Source organism: Mya arenaria, chromosome 7 (genome assembly GCF_026914265.1).
Source record: "Mya arenaria isolate MELC-2E11 chromosome 7, ASM2691426v1".
In the NCBI taxonomy this organism is placed as follows: domain Eukaryota; kingdom Metazoa; phylum Mollusca; class Bivalvia; order Myida; family Myidae; genus Mya; species Mya arenaria.
Window position 1 is genome coordinate 16,716,689 of NC_069128.1, and position 23,946 is coordinate 16,740,634.

Consider the following 23,946-nt stretch of genomic DNA (forward strand, 5'->3'; position numbering starts at 1 on the left):
GCTATCCTTCTTGTTTCTTAAATTTGTATAAAATTCATACCAAAGTATTGTTCTCTGTAAAATCCAACATTGCTGCTGTTTTACTCACCTTTGTAAGAAAAAAGTCAATGACGTCACAGTATACTTAACACAAGTCGTCCGCAAAACGTGATCTAAATATTTTCGAAACCTCAATATCGGTCATGTACGAGTCATTTTAGCAACACAAACTTATCAATTTGTCGAATTGTTTAAAATTCGAACATCATTACACAAATAACGCCTACGGTGAACTTCTCGACAATGTATAATTAGGAAACTCTTTTTCGGGCGGATTTACAATTCACTGTTGGGCTTTTTATATCCGCGTGGAGTGATATTTTCATTTCTATTTGTGCTTAACTCGGACGTTAAATTTGAAAAAAGACCATTCAACATTTAATGATGAAAAATCACTACCAATGAAAATTTAACCAATATCAACCTTGATTTTTTAAATTTCCTTCATGAGTTGAAGCACTACTTTCGCCTCAAACTGAGATGAATTATACGGTTTTTCTGCTTGCTCAAATCCCATGAAATCATTACAAAAGCGTCATAGCCGCAAAATGTAGATACTTAGGAAACTGATGGTTTCTAAGAATAACATTGGTTGTTAAGGGAGCTAGTGAAAAAAGCTATTGAATAGGAAGTATTTTGGTTGGATAGTAGTCTGTTTCTAAGGAGGTCAATTGTTGCTAAGGGGTGTGATGGGTTATAAAGAAGTCGTAAAGTGTTGCAAACGAAATTTGTGGTTGTTATAAAGTTCAGTGGTTGCTAAGGAAAGTCATGGTTTCTAGGAAAATATATTTGGTAGAGAAACACTAGACAAAGCACAAGCATCTCAGCTCTTGGCATAACAGTTTTAGAGAAAAATGATTCGTAAATAGTGTACTAATACAAGACAATGTAAAACAAGTGACCCTCGGGACAGAGTCAAACGCCAGGGGAAAATTCGAACAATCTTTGTAGAAGACCACAGCAAAGTGCTTCATGCCAAATATCTTATCACTTCGTATTGCTGTTGTGGGAAAATGTTCCGGGACTCCTGATTACACCAGACAGAGACAAGATTTGTAAAGGAGTTTCTTCGAATAAAAAACGTTCTAAAAAATCTTATACATCTTTAAGTCTAAATCAAACAAGTGGCGACCAGGGCGGGGCCAATCTTACACCAGTGCCGATTTAGTAGATGACCGCTGGACCGCTACATCCCAAATATCTAACATATATGCTTTTTCGTTTTAGAGAAGATGGCTTTGAAAGATGTTCCAAATAAAACTCAACACAATGATGTATTCAAATTTTCTTATCTCTCGGACTTTTTTTTGGAAGTAAGAATTTTCCCAATACAAGTCAATGTAAAACTGGCCGGTTTAATGACAAAATTCATTAAATCGGTCCAACAAGTTACATGGTAAATATTCAACAAAACAGTACAAAGTATTTATAAGCTTCTCCCGTGGCTGATCAATAAAACACATACAACACTTCAAGGGGTAGGTTTATTCTGAATTCAGGGGTGTTACTCTTTACTTCATACAAACGGTCAACTAATACCGCAGGAAAATGCGAACATTATTGCAATGATATGCAATTCATAATATATCTGAATAATTTAAAAACAAAAATTAACTGACAAGAAATTATACTTGCTTACACAGAATACAAAAAAAATATCTTTGAATAAAATTTAATGGCATCGTCCGTTTTTCTCACGCTGACACCTAAGGAATTTATAGTCAGTTTCAACTTGTCATAGAAATGATGCACTGTGTTTCATAGAATTGATTCTTATTAAAGTAATCAATAATTCATATATTTTTAATCCAGTGGCGTAGCTAGGCCTAAAAAAACTTGTAGGCCCGATGATTCTATGTGAGTTTGAGGACTGTTATATGTGCATTACACTCACTTTATTATATTAACAATTATTACAATAAAATCAAGCAATTCACCCTGCACGTTGTTTAAATAACCATCAAACTTTGGTTAAAAAACAACAACAAACTTTTGAGTTGTTCAAAGTGTTCGAGTTGCTATAGGTTTTTATTGCATTTTGGGGTTATTCAAATTTTGTCATTTTTCAAAAAAAGTTGTAGGCCCAGGCCTACAAGGTCTTTATGTAGCTACGCCACTGTAATCTAATATGTACCATTGTTTCAGTATTCCATGTATTTGTTAATTAAAGCTGGGGGTCAAACTGATTTATTGCTGAAATTAAGAATATATGTAAGCAAACACCACTGTTTCTTTTAGTGTCAATACAGACACATATTATAAGTGTACTTGATCTTATCTATATCTCCTATGTGAAATGTCATTTCTTGAAGAATTCCATTTATTCCATGAATCTCTTTCTTTGATCTTGTCTGTAACATATATATATATATATATATATATATATATATATATATATGTTACAGACAAGATCAAAGAAAGAGATTCATGGAATAAATGGAATTCTTCAAGAAATGACATTTCACATAGGAGATATAGATAAGATCAAGTACACTTATAATATGTGTAACATATATATATATATATATATATATATATATATATATATATATATATATATATATATATATATATATATATATATATATATATATATATATATATATATATATATATATATATATATATATATATATGTTTGTATAATTATGTTCCTACCCATAGGCTTGCAGTAACCTCAACTTGGCACTCAAAGGGCAATCATGTATAATTAACATAATGAATTATTTTTTTGGTGTCTGCTTATTTATGTCATCACTGTTTCTGTTTAAAATAGAATGAAACATGATCTCTTCAGTTATTGTCAGCACTATTTAATAATAATTTTTAACTATTTAAATACTAAGCTGTCCCATTGTTGATGTCAAATTTAAGTGTTAGAAGTACTTACTCATATAGTCACCATATTTCCATTTAACAGGAGCACAAGGTCAATATACAAGGAGTGTAACATTTATTTTCTATTTTCATTAAACTATAAATGGTCTTAAATTCAAAATCAAAGTCAATTCTTATATAGATGCCATAACCAGTATCAGCAATGTTAAACAGCGTATAATACACTAGCGGCATCATGATATTCATTTTGTGATGTTTTCTTGATGGCACATTTGTCATATAACCTTGGTCCTCCACTGGTTGCAATCTAAAGAAAAGTAAAATTATCTTGTAATCATTAAAATTATATGTTGTGTGTGAAAATCAGCTCATATCCCAAATTGCTGATTAATGAATATTTGGCGCGGATATGGAAATATACCGGGGGGGGGGGGGGTGACGGCGTTCCCTAGAGGTCAATGTTTCTATAAATTTGAAAGGTAAGTTAACAAGAGCGTTGGTAAGAGATGATGGCTTTCACAATAAACAAACCAGTTATTAATATTTTGCTTTCACTCAAATGACAGTATACTGCATGTTAATTTACAGAAATAAAAACATATTATATATATTATTACCTCCTGCATTGTATGTTTTTTGATAAACATGTGTACACACAAATTATTTTTTCCAATACTTATATTATCTCAAAATTATCTTCATAATACTACATGTACCAAAAAATGCACCCCTATTAACTAGAAACTGATGTACTGTGATTTTTGTAACACGTTTTAATGAAATATTAAAGGCAATAAAATATTAGATTAACATCCCTCACCCCTGTCTGAAACCCAATCAATAAGTTATATATATATTTATATATGTATAAATAGATGTATTTTTAAAGATGGAAATAAACTGCCAACAAGCCCCATCTTTAGACAATAACCTTAACATTTCATACTCTGGCCTTTTCTTACTTGCCTATAGGTAAGGTTTTTGTTTCCTGTTTGCAGCACACAGACAGCAATGCCACTGTATTCGCCATTGTCTGACGAGTATCCAGTGCCTGATCCTAACGATTTCCTTGAAAAAGTGAAAACTCTTCAACCAACAGCCTGCGGATTACGTGCCATGTATGACTGCTCATATAAAAAATGTACTTCATCACCTCTGAGCGTTAAAACACCAATGGAAAGAGCTGAACAATTTATGAAGAAACATTAATGTGAAAATTTAAACATCCGGATATGGCGCCAAAGTTGGTACAATTGCTGCAGGGAATCCTACTCTCTCAGATGACATTACACTCGTTGCTTTAACGCCCTCCGGTCTTCAGCATATGCTTGATATCGTACAAGACTATGCAGTTCTTCACAAATTTGAAATCAATATTACAAAATCTTGTTGCTTGTCTTTCTCCACAAAACGCTTGTCAGTTCCACTAATAGTAACATTTGCCGGACACTCGCTTAGGTACGTCGAAAGGGATACTAGTTAACTCTAAGTATGGGATGCGGTCTACAACACGTATTGAAGAACGGTGCCAAAAGGGCAAAAACTCATTCCATGCTATGAAAGGTTATGGACTACATGGCGAAGGTCTTAGTCCATTAACTGCCACTAGCATATATAAAAAAGTCATTATTTCAACTATTTTGTATGAAAGCGAATTGTGGAATAACCTCAAGTCATCGGATCTCGATATTATCAATAAGACTCAACATTATGTTGTTAAAATGATTCAAGGCTTTAATAAATACACTCGTTCCGACATGTGTGAGTCAATGGTGGGACTATATCGTCTTATAAGCTTAGTCGAGATCCGCAAATTATCTTTTCTGCAAAAGATAATGACGTTGCTTTCCGATAGTTTAACGCGACAACTTTTTATAAGGAAATATATATAACATTTCTTAATTGCCGAACAAGTAATCCAATGCTTGGCTTTATACCTGACATATGCGCTTTGGTAAACAAATACCGCTTACAAGATGGCCTTAACGATTTCATATTGCATAATGTAGCGCGCTCGATGTCGAGCTGGAAAAGCTCTATTCATAAAACCATGAAACAGACAGAACTTACTTTATGGCGCGAAATACTTATTAGCGACATGGATTTTTTACTATTAAAAAATCTCCATAAACAAATTGAGCAACGTGTTGTGTGTTAGTCCGCAAATAATCGCTCGGACTTAAAACTTGCGCATTTTATTGCTAACTTGTGGCTAGACAAGCCCTCTTTACTGCACTCCGTCTGCTTAATTTGCAAACGCGTGTTCTTTAACAAAACCGAGCATATCGTGTTTGCTTGTCCGTGAACAGCAGCTGTACGCGATAGTTTTTATTGTGATATAAACATGGTATTTGGTCAACATGTCGGATCCGACTTAGCTAAAAAAGATTCGACAATTTTCAGAGATTTTGTTTTAGGGTGCAAGTACATACAAAATGAAGACTATAATCAATTGCTGCTATGCAAGCTCAGTTTTCGTTATGTACAAGACGCGTTCAATGTATACAATACTTTCGATAGTATCTAAATAATACTGAAACAGTGGCATTTGTGCATATATTGCGTTAGATGATTATGTCTATATTGTATGATCATACAATTGCTGTTAGTTTGTCATAAATATTGTGTTTGACTTGAACCCATTGTATACATGTATGTATTACTCTCATGCTACTTCATGCATGAACTAACTTTTTCTACTGACATATTTAAACATGCTTATATATATTACATTGTGCTCTTATCTCCCATGCGGAGGATATATTGAAATAAATGATGATGATGATCTTACTTATTCAGAGAATGAATGTGAGCAAATTGAACAATTAACAAGAGGTCAATCAAAAAATAATAACTGTTATCGGATGAGAAAAGGACTATTAACTGCATCCAATTTTCATAAAATTACACATTCGACTGATTTAAATCGAACAGCAATTGCTTTACAAAAACATTCAGTGTTTGCAGAACACTCTATACCAGACTCCATATTATTTGGACAGCGATTTGAAAATAAAGCCAGTGACATTTTTATAAAGACACATAGGCTTAAACATAAACATTGTTCTGTAAAAGTGCCTGGGCTAGTTGTTTCTAATGCAGACCCAGTTTTAGCTTGTTCACCAGATGTAATCGTTGATTGCAAAATATGTGGGAAATTTTTGATTGAAATAAAGTGTATGTATAAATATAAGTGTTTTCACCCTAAAAATGCCTTGAAACTTTCAAATGTCTGTGTTGAAGATGAAAACAATAATTTAACATTGAGGCGTTCACATACATATTTTGACCAAGTACATGGACAAATGGGAGTAACTGGCCTCACAAAATGTGTGTTGGTTGGGTACACACACAAAGGCATTTGTTCCATAACAGTTGACTTTGATGAGTCATTTTGGAATAATTCTAAAAATAAATTGTTAAAGTTTTACACTGATGCATACTTTTCACTTTTAAAAAACATATGCTGTACAAATTGAAGGACTAATGCCTTGTCTGTGTTCATCTCACGTAGACAGCATAACAGTTTTATTACAACTGTTATTTAGAACATATGTTAAAAGAATTGTTGCTCTTGTGAGATCAATTTATATCTTTAAGGTATATGGTACACAAATGGCATTCCTGTTTTTTCCATCCATTTGATATTGATGCCTTGTGATACCATTATTTTGGTATAATTTGTACACCAAGTATATTGCTTTCCTGATATTCAAACATGAAAACCATGAAAGGCAATATATCTACAATATTCAATAGTATGGTCTAAGGAAAACAATCACAATATTGCAATATGCTGACCTACTATTTATGACAAATGTTACACACTGGCAAAGTTATTGTTAAATATTGTTTTGTTCTATAGTTCAAATACAATTGGAGCAATCTTTAAATGAACAAAATTCATATTTGTATTAATGTGTTATTGAATAACATATTCATATTGAAACATACAAGTCTCTCTCTGCATGAGCTTTTGTACCATAATTGATGTATAAATACCATTAAACATTGTTCGATGTTTGCATCTGTTGTATAGTCCATCTATCTTCTGATATGATAAAAAAGCAAGTTATTTAATGAGGGAGTAATTGATCCAGTTGTTTTTGTGTACTTGTACCCAACTTTACCTTCAAGATGTAGGTTTTAATGCTTGAGTGGAAATTCAAAATTCAGGTTCAAGAATGTAATCACACATTTATTACCAAATATAAGTATTGTACATAAATATTGATTTCATACTTCCACTTTGGGTTCTGGTTTTATACAAAAGTATACATTATTCCCTGACATAAGAACACATAAAAGAGAGTACATAAAAATGCTTGATTTTTATACATAAAAAGAATGTATATTCATAAACCTATTTGGCAAAAAAGGGAATGTGGCATATACTTTAGGCGAGACATGGCTGTAAGTTGCTAACAACTGCAACAATTGTTGTAATTTGCCTCAACAGAAATCGAAACTTCATTGAAATTATGCCTGACAAAATTTTAAAGGTCTTCATTCTTCGGATAGCTCTTTCAACATGAATTCTAACAGAGGCAATAGATCTTGAACGTTTAATTGCTTTACTGCTGAGGCATTATCCATGTGTAAATGTCGGTATATTTAGTGTAGCTTTCTTTGGAAGTAACAAGTGCCTTATATTAAAACCACGACCAGCCATTATATCATCGCCTTCTTCAATATTGTCTATAAATCCAGTTTTGGCATCACTTATAGAACCAGGGTAAATGTTAGATATAAATGTAATAGCCCCAGTACCAATTAATTGTTTGAATGTATTTGAATGCTTATAATTTGACCATGTTGCCTTTTGAGCAGCTAGTCTCAATGGCTTTTGTACAAAATACTCAGTACAATCAATAATTGCACGTGTTCTTGGATATCTAGCAAATGATTGGGGTAAGTTTACTTTGACTATTTCTTTTGAAGGCCATATAATTAAAGCCTTTAAACACTGGTGTAACAAATTGGTCCAAGAGATAAAAATTCTACTGACATGACTATTAGATACACCAAACAGGTATGACAAGTGTTTGTTTCCAAATCCCATTCGAATTTTAACTAAACAGAGTAACATTTCTATAAATAATGATTGTGATGTTCTTTTTCTCCCTCGGGTTTGGTTGGAACGTGGAGTGTTCTTGTATTTACCACCCCAAAGCTTAGTATTTTGAGCTGCAGGCAATATCCAATCAAAAAGCCAGTGAAGAAGTGCTACTGTTGGGAAACCAGTATATTGAAAACATGTAGCATTGGTTTTTGGAATATGGTGAATAAAGTCAACCGATGTGTTATCAGATGTCTGTGTTCCAAAGTCTGTTGTGCTACTAATACTCTCTATTTTAACATCTGGGCTATTTTCACACTGAATGATATCCTGAAACACAGGTAGGTTTAAATTGCATAGAAAGATATTTTCATGTGTGCTGTTATCAGTGCTAAAATTATCACGGTTGGAATATGTTAATTTAGACTTTTTCGACTGATGTTGAGGTGTTCTCCTCTCTGAAGGTCGTTTGCGACTTGAAGTGGCAATGGGTGTTGAGGTGGGGTGGGGTAGATGGCAGGTATTGGATCTATGGCTCCCTCAAGGAAGTGCTGAAAATAAATAAACTCATTGTTGTATCAGCTACAAAGTATTTAAGTTTTTACCAAAATACATTGACAAATAAACTTAACGACAGTGTGCTGGTCTTATAGAGTTAATACTCATAAAAAGTAATATCAAGCAACCACTGTCAATAATATAGGCCTGCAAACTGCACTTCCGATACGAATTCTTCATTTAACTAATATTTAGTCTTACATCAGGACATTACAAACAAACCTTCGAGCATACGAAATGATGTTTTCCAATTTTCTCAACCGATAGATCCTGATGTGGCCTGCCACAATTTTTGATCCACTGTTTACAACGGTCGTGGCTCTTTGTTGGTTTAGGAAATGACTTAAAATAAACGTCTTTCATGTGTGGCTTGTCTTTATACCGACTGTCACTTTTGCAAGTTCCCCAACTGCAGCGTTTTGTAACCATGTTGTGTTTATTTATTCATAAATTACGATTGTTTTGCTAAAAACAGCGTTTAAATTTGGCGCTATCGATTGACTTTGTTTGTACCGGTGTCACGTGACGTAAATATTGGAAAAACCCACATACGGATTTCCGGGCTTGAACTTGGTTGGTTTTCCCATAAATTTGCACTTAGGTATATAACATGTGAATAAATAACGTTACATGCATAGATCACCTTATATCGGCATCATAACATCCCTTAAAACTGTGTAGCAACCGGGAGACCGAAGTTCAAATCCTCTTATGAGCTATACTTTTTTTGGGGGGCTTTAATCACATTTCCACTAAATTGTGTTGGTATACATGTATTATTTTGATCATTGATAATTAAAAAAAAGGGGGTTCAAATAATACAAAATTACCCGGTTTACATAACAGATATAATGAGGTTTTTCCTATTATATATTTTCAGGAGTTAGACAGGGTGTACTCAAATCATTTTGGAAGAACGCCAGTTTCCACACCATTTGCATCACAAGAGTTAGACGAGTCGTGTGAAGTTGATAATGAAGTCGACAACGATGATATTGACACAAATGGCGGGATATTGGAAGGTCGTGTGAGGGATTATATTTTGCAGCAAGAAATCGTCGACGAAGATACAGACAGCGATGGGAATGGAGAGGCTGAATAAGGTGAAAGCGATATTGAAGTGGCTGAAAATTGTGAGCTTACAGATATAAAGAAAGTGTGTAAAGATGGATGTGGGTGTCAAAGTAAATTTTCACAACAACTTAATGTAGGGAATGTGTATGAACACATACCTAACTTAAGAGAAATGGACACAAAGGAAAAAGACATGTATATCATGGCCATCTTACAAGACGACCGCGCCAAGGCAACAGCAAAGAAAGGAAAAAAGAGACAACGGATGCGTTATACATTTAAATTTAATGGGACCATTGTTTGCAGGAGAACATTTCACCTCTGCTATGACATAGGAAGAAGTGCCTTACAAGGACTGATGGCACACATGGCAACAAATGGAATCGTTCCAAGGACCCATGGAAACACTGGAAGACGGCCCAAACACGCCCTAACGTTTGACGATGTGCAGCGCGTGGTAAAGTTTCTCATGAACTATGCAGAACGTGAGGGGTTACCAATGCCTGCAGCTCCCAGAGGGCGAGACAATATTCCGCCAACTTATCTCCCTGCAAGCGAAACAAAACTGAAGACATTCAAGGAATATGAGAAACAGGCTGTAGATTCGGTGGTTCCCGTTCGATGTGTGAAGCTGACCGTCTTCAAGACAATTTGGTCGACATGTGTACCCCACATCAAAATCGCATCTCCGCGTGACGACGTCTGTGCTACATGCGAAAAAATCAGGAAACGCGTGATGGACGCTGTCGAGGAAGACGACAAAATAGAAGCGGCGGATGCATACAGCGCTCATATAACGAAGGCACAACAGGTAAAATACAAAGTATCATTTTTGTATGCCAAAGTATTTTTTGTGATGATAATATGAATAACTGCCGCATCAATTTCCTGTTCTCGAGAAGCAATTAGAAAGTACCCGTGTAGTGGATCGAACCCATGATCTTTGAGGTAAGAGGTGCACAACTATCCACTAGACCACCCACCGTTATTGTTTTATTCATGCACATAAATCATGATGTGCGTACTTACTTAAATCACAAATAATTGCATCTGCCATTCTCACCTATTTTTATAAGATAATGTCAATTTCTGATAAAAGTGAGTTATATCCAAGGTAAATAAAAAAAGCTGATAGAGTAACTCTCGAGTCAATGTCCTTGCTTGATCTCCCCAGTACTGTGTGTCAATATGAGTGGTCACAAGAATGTTTCCCGACTGGGGATTGAACTTTGCACCTCTTTGTCGTAAAACAGACACTCTAACTCTGCGCCATCCCTCCTTTTTCTATTAATAATTGTCCGTAACATTTACAATGTCGCACCTTTGTAGTTTTGTGCGTGTGTGCGTTTACGTGTGTTTCTCCTTTATTTTGCGCGTAAAGTGGCGATACATTTTCTACAGGAAATAAATTACACAAATTCATGTATATTTTCGCATTACAGGTCAGAATAAGAATAAGTTTCTCGTGGGCTACTTCATGTGGAGAGTCATGACCGGACAGCACAGTACCATTGAGTATCTGATGCAAATACCAGGTTTGTCTTTCTAAGTCATTATGATAAATATATATGCATATTTCTATACATAAACATATAACGATTTCATTGAATACGCATATGTAGATGTATATTTACATTTGCTTATATTAAGATTTTATTCTCCTGCTGCTATTACAACATCGTATTTTTGTTACTGCTACTTTAACATCGTGCAAAATACACATGCTCTTAATTAATAAATCCGTTTATCGAACTCTTGCAGGACACGCAAAATGACTCGTGGATAGTGGGTTTGGAAATGTGAAGCGATTGTACAGGAGAACGGACTGTGAAAGCCTGGATCAGCTGGAGGACGTTGTGAACAAATCCTCATATTCTAACACAGCGGTTCGTTATCCAGCATGGTCTTGGAGAAACTGGAAGGGCTTTCTTGGCGATCATTTCAATGCACTCAATGGAATAAGGTAACGTCACGTTCAATTATAACTCATAACAATCCCATACCTTCTACATAATGACTTTGGTTTTACGATTGAATAAACACCCATGTATAAATAATTACCGCAAATGTTACAGTATGTAATGAGTAGCCAATCACCGTTTATTTATTAATGAAAATCGCTTGTTAATCAAGTGTCATGCATGATTAAATTTCAGGAAGTACCAGTACGTTCGATTTTCGTCCACTGAGCCTGGTGTCGTTGTAGTAAGAACGTCGCGAGATGCAGAGGAGGACACGCTGAACATTCTTAAGGATCCTGCCTTCCGGTTCGAGACCCAAGCCCGACCGGATGTTGTTCAAGCTGCAGGATTTAGCCATCCCCGACAAGAATCCTTATATAAATGCGTCCGACCATACGTTCGACCTCCGTACCAGGACATTTTATGCCCCGTTCCAAACACTTTATAGCTATGTTTGCCTTGTGGCCGGTGATTGTTCTATTGTTAATGTAAATTCACGACATCTTTTGTAGATACAAGACTTACATTGCTCTTTGCTGAGCAACATATCAGTATTGCAAGTTATACATAGTAATGTATGCACCATATTAATGATGAATTAGTTTGCAAGTAAAACAAATATATAACAGCCAAGGCACAGTACAACGAATGTTTGCATATATATTTAAGACAATAACTCTAATAAAGTGATATTGAAATGAAATAAAGTTGTTGATTTTTTTTTTTAAATGCCGTTTTTTTGCATTCGAATGCTACGTTTCATGTTATTCTTAAATGTTCTTATGTTGCTAAGCAACGAAATTAAAATTGAAATTAAAACAATTGAAACGGTCTATGTCAGTAATATTCGTATGAATATTTACTCATGAAGACAGGTGTTCGCTTCATTATCACAAAGTATTTACGTTAGTTGTTGGTATTTCACACGTCATAACGTCACGCGTTTTCAAAAAATCGACGTTTACCCCTGTGTCACTTAAAGTGGAAAATCTCAAAAAGTTTACAAGCTATCAAAAATAAAATTTCATATTTTTTATTGTTATAAACACATCTATATAAAAATGTAAAAAACTTAAAATCGATATTTTGGTCATTAAGACAGGTTTTGTCGCGACGCGGCCCTTATATATATATATATATATATATAATATTTCAAATATAAATGCCAAATAAATACAACTAGTCGTCACTGTGAATCATTTCAATATTATAACGAGGAGGAGGAGGAGGACGACGACGACGAAGAGGAGGAGGAGGAGGAGGAGGAGGAAAAGGAGAAGGAAGAGGCTGAGGAGGTGGAGGAGGTGGAGGCGGAGGAGGGGAGGGAAGGAAGAGGCAGAGGAGATGGAGGAGGAGGAGGAGGCGCAGAAGAAGGAGGAAGAGGAAGAGGAGCAGAGCATGTTTTTGCCGATGCATTTATACAAATTAATAACATTTAACATTATTTCATTATTATTCATACAACTGGTAGCATTTAATTGCTTAAAGAAATACAACCAAAAAAGTTCACACTCATTTTACAATGCAAAACTACTACTTTAACAAAAAAATACAAATCATAACACGTTTAGTTCAAGTTACAGGAGTGTATACTTTACATAACTATATCATGATATTTGTAATGCCAAAATGTTTCACTTTATATAACACATGATATATGTTTCAGCCAATGTTTTTCCACACTGAACGTGTGGCTTTACAGTATTTAATTGAAATTACGATAGAAAGTCATTGAAATATGGTAAATAGGGCGGAACCTCTCATAAACGGTTGTTTGGTGATGACTTTGCCTTCATTTTGATTCAATTTGTTTAAATTGTTTGCAGAATTTTTAAATGTATCACATCGTTGATGGGTATGTATACTTAAATAATGATTTCTCAGTGAACTGGGTACACCTCCTACCTCCCTTTAATTTGTACCATACTCCGTCAAAATATATATATATATATCCAATCGTTTCGGATTCGATTTTGCATGTGTTTAAATCGAGTTGACGATTTTTCTTAAGACGGTGAATTAACCTGGGTTGTAGGTTGGCGAGTCCAATACCAAACCTACTTGGTGGTACTCCACCTGCCTGACTCAAACTAGAATCAAACCCAATCGGAATTGTTTTGGGTTTTCTTTCTTTTTTGCATTTGTTTAGAAAACAAACACACGAGTTTTACTAGAGTGTTTACATGTATGAGGTGGTAGGTAGGCGTTTCCAATCCAATACCTACAAGGTGGTGCAACGCCTACTTCTCTCTAGTGGGTACTAGACCCAACAGGGAATCGGAATGTCTATCTTCTTTGGTCAAACCTTGAGAGTGCTTCAATAGTGTTTACGAGTTTTTCCAGAGTGATAAGCTATTTTGGGTGGTAATTCGGTGTATCCTGTATTTCATCTACTAGATTGGACTACGTCTGCTTTAAATCGGTGAGAACGAGACATAGCAAGACAACTGGTTTTCTATCCCAAATTTGCGAGTGATTTAAACTACGTTTTTAGAGGATCGACCTATATAGGGTGGTAGCTGTACGCTTCACCTACAACAACTACTAGGTGGTACGTAGCCTATTCCCTCTAGGGAGTTAACAGACCAAACAGGAGTACGGTTATTTTATCATGTTCTGCCCAAATTTTCTAGTGCTTTAAACCAGTAAATAAGTGTTCCCAATGCGGTGACATAATGTTGTACGTGGGCATGTCCACTATTGCAACTACTAGGTAGTACTCAGCCATTACACTCTAGTGAGTACAAGACCCAGTCCGGAAACAGGTTTTCTAACATTTTTGGACAAACCGGGTACTTTAAAGTTGTGACCTATATTCTGTGGTATGTGGGCGTGTTCCAAAATCTGTGTTTACTCTTCCAGCAGTCTGACCTTGCACCCAAGAGGTTCACTTTTTTGTCCCAAAAAAATACTGTAGACTTTTAAATTCACATGTTAAGTTATTTTTAAGAATGCTTGTCTGATATTCTTAAAGTCGAAGTCAAATCGGAGTATAAGTCGGAAATGGGCACACAACGTAATTATTATTTTAACTTTTGACTTTTCATGATACGAAATGGTGGAGTTGTATTGTTTTACGTGTATAACATTTTGATACGCCAATTACAATGTGCTTAAAATCAGTAACGAAGATTGTGATTGATAATCACCTCAACCATTGAAATGAACAATAAAAAACGAACAATAAATGAAGTGTTCTCAATTTCCAATCCGTCAAAACTCAAATTAAAATGTGTTATGTGCCAGTTTTTTTACGTATTACCTATTAATCTTTAAATGGATCGACTTCTGCTGAATTCAATTCAATTGTTTTGTTCACGTTGTCTTTGTGCTATATGTCATAAGAAAACCTACTTTAGGTACGTTCATTCGCATAATCACTGCTGCTATAATGTCCTTTTCCTGCTTTTTTTTCAACAATCTAATTGACATTTTATGAATACTATCAACTTTTTTTATTTAATTTAGTACAACCTAGTTTAATACATTGCTTTTTTGGGACATTCAAGAGCATAGACATACATATTTTAACTTTCATTAAATGAACAAAATAGTATTAAGAATAATTAAATATTTCCGATTTTATTTTAAAACATTTAGAACCGCTGAAAGGCGAAGTCGGTGCGTTTTGTTTATTGTGCCCGAAATAAAATCCTAGGTACAAATTGGTAATCTCTTGTCTAATTAAATGAATCGATCAACAACATTTTCTGTTTAGCTAAATTTATTAAATGAACGGCGTATACATATTGTGCATATCTTAAATTTATTTACCGACATCTATATCATAATTCAAGACTTGTCACTTCGTAAACCTTCTAAATAAAAACACTAATTCGGTTAATTGTGAGTTGCTTTTTGACCATTAGACAATCTGTACAGGAAGGTCAAGCCTTAATTTCGGTTATTGTGTTAGATAATGACACGCGCTAGTCACCTTATCAACAATCGCACCATCATCGACAAATAATAATCATCAATATTTCTGATTAACCATATTTCTGAAAGTACTGCTGGAAACGGCTGTCAAGGCTCAATCAATATTAGAGATAATATTTCAGAGATTATTTCATAAATGTAGTGTAGACAATAAAACGAGGGAGTATACTTATTACCAGCGCCAGAGGCGGTAAGCACGTAGTACATAGTTTTGATACCAAGCACTAAAATGGCAGTGGCGTTGAGACGGTATGTATTTTTGTTTATTTACTCCCCACAATTAAACAATTACATTTCCTAACATCGACCATGTTCAAGCGCCTTATTGCACCCCTGTGACTTGGTACCTTCATTTTGTCAAACAGTTCATTAGTTTACATGGAATGCGTGTCAGAAGTTTCAATAGAGGTGCTGCGAAAATCTTTGAACCGAGCATGAACTATCCATTTTTTTCTAAATTTCATCCTTATGTTTCGCAATTTCGTTTACATAGCTTTTTATAAAACATTGCATGTACAGATATCAATAAGTTTTGCTTCCATAGCAACCTTAAACCATTTTCGAACCAAGCACTTACGAAATATTATTCAAACCAAGCACTACATTACATTTATTGTGTTGTTGGCTATGTTGTGCCGACATTGTGAGAAATCATACAAAACCAAAGCCGCATTGAGTAGACATGAACGAAATCATTCAGGCTCAGCACCATACAGATGCTACGGGCTTATGTTCTTTAGCCAGAGTCATTTGAAACGCCACAGGTAAATTATCTGTTTCAGATTGCCGTATTTCAAATCTTTGCTTTTATGATAATGTATTAATATGAAATATTACCTTAAATGTTTAGAAATATTTAATATGTTTCTATATGCAAATACAAGATTTAAATACTCTTAAAATAGTTATTAAATCATTTTTCAGGGGATGTGCCCATGGTGAGGGAATGCAGTGCCAGTGCACATTGGCCACCAATGGCAATTTGTTAAACCATCGGGTAATGGTACATACAGAAGCCCAGATTGAATGTCACAATTGTGGTGCTAAATACCACATTTGACGAGATCTAGAGTTCCATCTGTCATCCCACCGAGGTGATAACATGTGCAAACGTAGCTTAGGTGAAGGATACGTTCACGTTTCGGTCTGAGCTATCATAGAAGGGTTCAGGAGTGCGCCAATAAGTGAATGAGTCAACTAGTTGTCATTTTAATATTTGTTCTTTAGTAAAAATTATACATTTGAGAAATAAACACTTAAAAAAAAAAACGTAGTTCAATTTCAATTTACAGTTTGCGCTTTTGCCATGGTACAAATCTGCTTAGGCAAATATTTAAAACGTTCCTTTTAACTTAACAAACTTGGTTTTAAATTCATTTTCCGGAACCCTGAAGTCAACGTATACATTTTACAAAGATATGTGATTTACTTGTCACAAATGTTTTGTAGTGATTTTATTGTTTATGTCCTATTATACATTTTATTTGTTGCCTTGCTCGGCATCGGAAGTGCAATTTTATAATAAATAGTCTTATGATTTAAATAATATATTTTATCATTTTTTTTTGCTTAGGCCGGAGAGCAGCTATTATTCTTAACTTTGGAATTGTGTAACCTTGAAGTACGATTTTTAGTAATTGAAGCATATCATTTTTGTATATTGGGCTCAAACTGTATTTTTTCAAGTTAGTGCATGTTCTGTGTGTCGATAGAGGGTTTATTGTTGAAACGATTTGAGTCATTTTTTGCTTTAGCCAGGTCTCAATTTCGGAAACATTTAACAAATTGTTATTTTGTAAGAATATTGGTCAATTTGGGTTGTATTTCAAATTAAAAGCAATGTTGTTTTTTTAAAGTATCTACATTAAGGCAATTAAATATCACTAAAAAGGTATGTACATTTTATGTCCGATACGGTGGGGAGCAAAGTTGACAAATAAATTAAGTTGTTCTTCAATAATATACTGCGTTCAATTAGAACTTTTAAGCCCCAAATGTGCAATACATTGCTAATTTTGTAACGAATATCTGTGATTATCATCTCGTCTATGTTTTTATGTAATAGTAGATAAATTGTGATAGCACTAGAGTCCCTATCGTCGTCGTTCAAAATACTCTCAAGACACCTTTAGTATTATATGTTACGGCAGCGTACATACACACATGTGACCCTGATTTCTATATATCTCAAACGGACTAGTGTAATCATCGGCTTGCGATGATAGAATTTTAATCCAAGTAGGTTGTTAAATAAATCTGTGAAAATATTAGTGATTTTTTTCCATTTCTAATGAATATGTTGATTATACAGTACTCGATTTGTGTTTTGTTGTTGTGATATGTTCATGGTTGTTTGTTATTGCATAAGTCCAAACACAATTATACAATATTTATTATATTAATATAGCATGCTCTTTTTGAACAATGTTTTATACAAAGTATATACATATCAAATACATACACTCATATTGGTAGGTTATTATGTGTGTTGTTTTCACACTGCATGCTTTTCTCATAAAGATAATATACATTAATTCGAATTGATTATAGTTCCTCAGTCATTTCCCGAACCAAATACTTTTAAATATAAAAACTGTATAAGCCAACTGTTAATAAATATAGTTTTGATGCTACAAAATACAATAGTTTAAGGTAGGCAGATCAACCAAAGACAATTTGTCAGACGCATACAATGTAAAGAGCTGAAATGAATAACAAAATGTATGCTGGTTATTTTTTAAACGTTATCATTTGCAAAAACATTGTACGCAGTATGGATACAATGTACACTGAAGTTTAGTACACTTCACAATGAATGAATATTATGGTTACTCGATTTATTCCAAGCCCATCCGTTTTGTAGTAAGCATTTTTGAATCATTTCTACGGGCTTTCTCCTATCGTACACCCAGCGTGCTCTTTAGAGAAGCGTTTTTGTCTGTTGAGAAATTCCATTTTTTTCCGGCCTGGCAACCTTTCCTTGTTAATGAATCAAATGGATGATACCAGTCAATTGCAAATACATGAGTTTATATATGAGTTTAAATAAATGATCACAACAAAATAGTACTAATTGACGTATACCAGGAAATGACCATTCTACTTTACTTAATGTATATATGAAAACAAAATATCGCCAACAGGGTACAGTCATTGCAGAAACATTTCCTGATAAATCTTTTATATAACTTCAAATCAATATATTGGAAAGTGTTAAAATAGTTCATAATTTTCATAAAAATCGGAGTGGAGAAATCGGGTTATTAGTTTTTAAATTGGATTTTCTTCCATAAAAATATCGATGCCCGGACTGTTCTATAATAATATTATTGAAATTAAATGGTCTAATACTTAATAAGAATATACAAGCTCTATAGTACTACGTTACAGGAGTAGTGAGCGTTTATAGTTGTATAACGGTTTGTTTATTAGCTTGAAAAAGAAATACACAAATTAAATTATGAAGTGCTTGGTTCGAATAATATTCCGTAAGTGCTTGGTTAGAAAAATGCTTGTAGCATTATTTCCGCAAAATGTGTGCGTTGCTACGGAAACATTACTAAGGGCATATCGATAGGTGTACATGCAATGCTTATAAAGAGATCTGTTAACGAAAGTGTGTATAATAAGGACGAAAATTAGAAGAAAACAAAACATTTCATGCTTGGTTAAAAAATTTCCGCAGCACATTTCGCTTCGTTTGAAAACTTGTGGCACGCATTGAGAGAAATGAAGGTACCAAATTACAGAGAAAATTGGGCGCTGGAACATGGTCGTTGTCAGGTGATTTAATTGTTTAAATATGGAGAGAAAATGAGCAAAAAATACATACCGTCTCACCAGGCGCTGCAAAGTTTTAGTGTTTGGTATTTAAACAATGTACCACGTGAACACTTCTTCTGAGTGCAACGAGAACATTTTTTCATGGAAGAAACACGGGTAATGATAGAAATATTTGTTATAGTGACTTTCGTAGCGCTAACGTCAAACGTGAAATATGGTCAAGAGCAGGCAATTTAACAAATATCCTAAGACTGGTCTTGTCAAATCTATAACTTTCAAAATATGTATGGACATACTATCTTTCAAACGTTCGAAAACTAGCCATGTAGCTGCCACTGATCACTTTGATTTCTTTAGTACTCAAAGGCTTTGACTGTTTGTCATTTTGAACTTGTATCATTGTTAATCCACTACTCGTCATAACTTCTACTAATATTCTGGACATAATATCTTAGGCACATTTAAGTACCAGTTTGAAGATACTCTCGGGCATTTGTCAAAAAATTAACTAAATTGGCGTTAACCGTTTTGACGGATAAACATTTTGATCTTCCTTTTGATTATGTTTTATACTGCCATACGTATTAAACTTTTTTCTTTTTGATCTCCATAATTTCACCAGACGAAAATAATTATTTGTACTCCCGCAAGTATTAGACACCTGTCCAATGGCATACACTGAAATACGTTTCCCATAACGATGAAGTACTATTTAGGGCATTTCATAATACCACAAAATAAATTTCATCTTAACATGGTAACATATTAGCATGATGGTAATAGTGTCACCTTGCCAACTGTATCCAGCAGTGGTGTCAGTATTATGACTTGCGAAAGTGTGTGTACCTTTAAGACTTAACAGAAAGTACATACATGTGCTTCATAAATGTGCTTGTTTGTTTTGGTAAATACCTTAACAAAAACATGCTTATTTGGCATGGGAAGAAAAATAGTGCATAAGAATCTTTACTACTTATATAAGTAGGTTTTAAAGACCTAAACATACATTCATTGTAAAGTCAATTTATATGTCATGTTAAGGTACATTATTTTGCAAAAACGATACATCAGCTTGCTTATGTGTGGTACAGTGGAAAGTTGAAACTTTTTTTTTAAAAGGAATACATAAAAATAATTGATTTCGTTTCCAAAAGGTTTGACTTCAAATAAGAAGTTCTACACTTTTTTAACATCCAAATGTTAAACACTTTCTAAAATATCATGACTGAAATTTTGTTATGAATTCTTGTCTATTGAAAATATCAGCATGCATAAACAGGACGTAAATTTTAGTCATTATTTTAAAATACTCTTCATGTTTATTTTGAATTAAATGAAAATATTAAATACATGTTAGGTGGTCTTAAGCAGTTAAGCACTTACATTATTTAAATTGACTTACGAGATTTTCGTTTAGATGCCAGAAAATTTGAACATTTCTGTGAGAAAATATTCCTCACCTTCATACCAATAAAATCAACAAAGGGAGATTTTTTGCAAAATAAACTTTTTCAAAAATAAATCTAAAATTACTTTTGTTAAAATATCAAAATACTTGGCCTTCTCCACACTATTTTGTTTTGTATAATAACATTATTTATTTAAACAATCTTAATTCTGTATGCATTTTCGGCAATATGATTCTTGTACATTATGCTTTCAAATTATGAAATCAGACATACTTTTTGGTTTAAATATAATTATTTAACCTTTGCAATAGGTATTTCTTTTTATACGATACAATTAGCTAGACATTACAATTTTAAGCCTACATATCGATACCATGTCTGCAAAGGCTTTAAAGATGCACTTTTACTCCAAAATTATATGTACAACAATTAACCCCATTGATTTCATTTACCGAAAAGGATAAATAAATATTGAAAACAATTGTTCTTATGAAGGATAATATGTTTAATTTGAAAGAAAGGTACAGAAAGCTCATCATCTCTACTTTATGAGGCGATAGTTGACCACTGTTAATCTTTTACGATACACCAGTCATTTAATATTTGTGCGTTTTAGCTATTAAATACACGTCGGTTTCAATAATGTTATCACTAGTTAATATTTTCCATAAATACATGTTTTAGTAAGTAGTAGGTTTATCTCTCAAAGTTATGTTTGTCATACATGTGTATGCATTGATACGACATTAAATACGACTGTCACTTTAAGAATAACATTGAAAGCAATGTAATTATTATTGCTCTCATGTTTCGTTTTACAAGGTTATGTTCAGTCACCTACTCGAGATTGTTTTTGAGCTTTATAATGTAAATCCCAAGTATACAATTATGCCCCATGCCTTGCCACGCTTTTGGTGCGGTTAGATATAATTTAGATAATAAATGTCAAGTTGGTAGCTTAAATAAGTCCTGTTGAGGAAAGAGCGACCATATCTTTTTGTAATAATTTGAGCCTTTTAAATAGGCAATTAAAATACGCGCTAAAATACCGTTGAAAGCAATTTCTTAAATTAGTGTATTCATTTTTTAAGATTGTATCACCTGGCCGAATTAAGCATTTGGACAAATAAAATACATCAAAATGACTGATTTTCGCATAGTATAAACTACTTAATACAGATAGCAAGATAGTAATTATATGTTAAATGCGCGTTAAGGATGTTACTGCAGCTGGTTAAATCTGCATCTTTTTGGCGAACAGTTAATCAGTGAATTATATATGAAGACAATGCCAACACATATAAACGAATTATAAAAATAAAATAAAAAATGGCTCTTTCAAAGAACAAGGAAAAGCTGCATACATACAAATCGGGTAGCCACTTTTTCACTGCTTTACCCTTGAGTTAGGTTGTATTATTGAACTGTTTATACAGTTTTGATATTCAATGTCTTTTTAAATGTATATTTGGAGAAAGAGAAATGTTAAAACGCAAAAGAACCCTAAAAGCATTGCGTTGAATATTCAATGGATTCATTTTGTTTGTATTCCTTATTTGTACTTTTGGTTTTCACTGTAGCGTTTATTGTATTTTTGACGAATTTCTAAATATTGGCTACATATTTCTTTACCTTCATATATGTTCCGTCTTAATGTTATCTACACTAAAATTACCTTTATCTAAATCTGTCTGAATATAAGCTTTCATTTGGTTCCCTTTGTTTCGTCTGAATATGAACTTGGTTATTTTGACCGATGTTCCGTCTTAATATGTGTACAAATTAGTAACCTTCATCTATGTTCAGCCCAACTATTCGTGCAGTGTAAATGCTGTAATATGTGTATAGATTGAATATACTAGAATGTTCTTACCACCAATGGTGTATATCTTATCGGATACGAAATCGTGTTACCATCCTTGTTCGAACTGCCAAGCAGTCACATTACGCAAAACTTACTACACGGCTCAATGAATCAAAACATTCCCACCTCCGACTTTTGGAAACCACTGTTACTTTCAATCCTTAAAAAAACAAATCGCTTCTATTAACTAGAAAGTCTAGAAAGGCATGTGCATCCCTCAACGTTGATGAATAATACCCACATATCCGAAGTTACAACTGATAAACACTTTCTAGCACCTACTCCTGACACGATCATATTCAATCAGTCAAACAGAAGTCTAAGTCTTGGCAGCGAATTCACTCTATGCGATCATTCAAATACGTTCTTGATCGTAAATCGCTTGAGGTTCAGTATTTCACATATATTAGGCCTTTGTTAAAATATGACGATGTTGTCTGGAATAATCTGATGCAAGCTGATGAGGAAGACTTAGAAAAAGTACAGCATGAGGCGGCCAGAATTATATCTGGTGCAACTCGAGTAGTATCTTTGACCAATCTTTATGTTGAACCTGGAATCGAACCACTCAAAGAAAGGCGACGTAAACATAAACTTATCCTATTTAACAAGATGTTTCACTCCTTTGCACCAGCATATCTAACTTCACTGATTCCAACAAGAGTTGGCTATACTACTTCGCATAACATTTGAAATGCAGCCAACCTTCGGAACATTTCATGCAAATCACAGTTGTTGATGAGTTCATTTATGCCATCAACTATATCCACATGGAACGCACTCCCGGAAGAAATTCGTTCATCGCCAACCGTGCCTTTTTTCAAATACAATCTTAATAAAGAACATAAACAAGTTCCGCAAATCGTGCGAGGTTGCGTATGCACGAATGAAATCTTAATGAACATCTATTCTAAAAATGATATTGTCAACTGTCCTAATTGTCAATGCGGTGAAATTGAGGACACCTTCCACTGTTTCTTCACCTGTCCATTACATAACGTTCAGAGAAATAATCTCATTGGTCAGTCATCCACCGTTTTTCAGTTTTCTCTCCAACTGTTACTCTTTGGATCGAAGGTAGCCTCATATCAAACGAACAAACTTATCTTTGATAACGTCCAGAACTATATAGGTCAATCTAAACGTTTTTAAGTACACATTCTTACAAACCTTATCCCGATCCTGATCTGACCAGTGCCTGTACCGACCCCCTTATTTCAGCTTCATTGTCTTCTACCTTTAGCCTTTCTTCCTTCTAACTAACTGATTACAGACTAAAACAACTTGATTTTTACATACCAAAATTTACACCATATGACTAAGATTATATTTTTGGAGTCACCGCAACTTGCGCACTAGCCTAAGCAGTGTGAATGACTAACTGAAGGGAAACATAGTATAAGCCTTAAGACTTTCTTCTTA

The 23,946-nt window shown here is 34.0% G+C and overlaps 1 pseudogene; it reads left to right on the plus strand.

The window, feature by feature from the left end:
• Positions 1-11,015: 11,015 nt before the first annotated feature.
• On the plus strand, positions 11,016-11,977 carry LOC128240959 (uncharacterized; annotated as a pseudogene).
• The last annotated feature ends 11,969 nt before the right edge of the window (positions 11,978-23,946 follow it).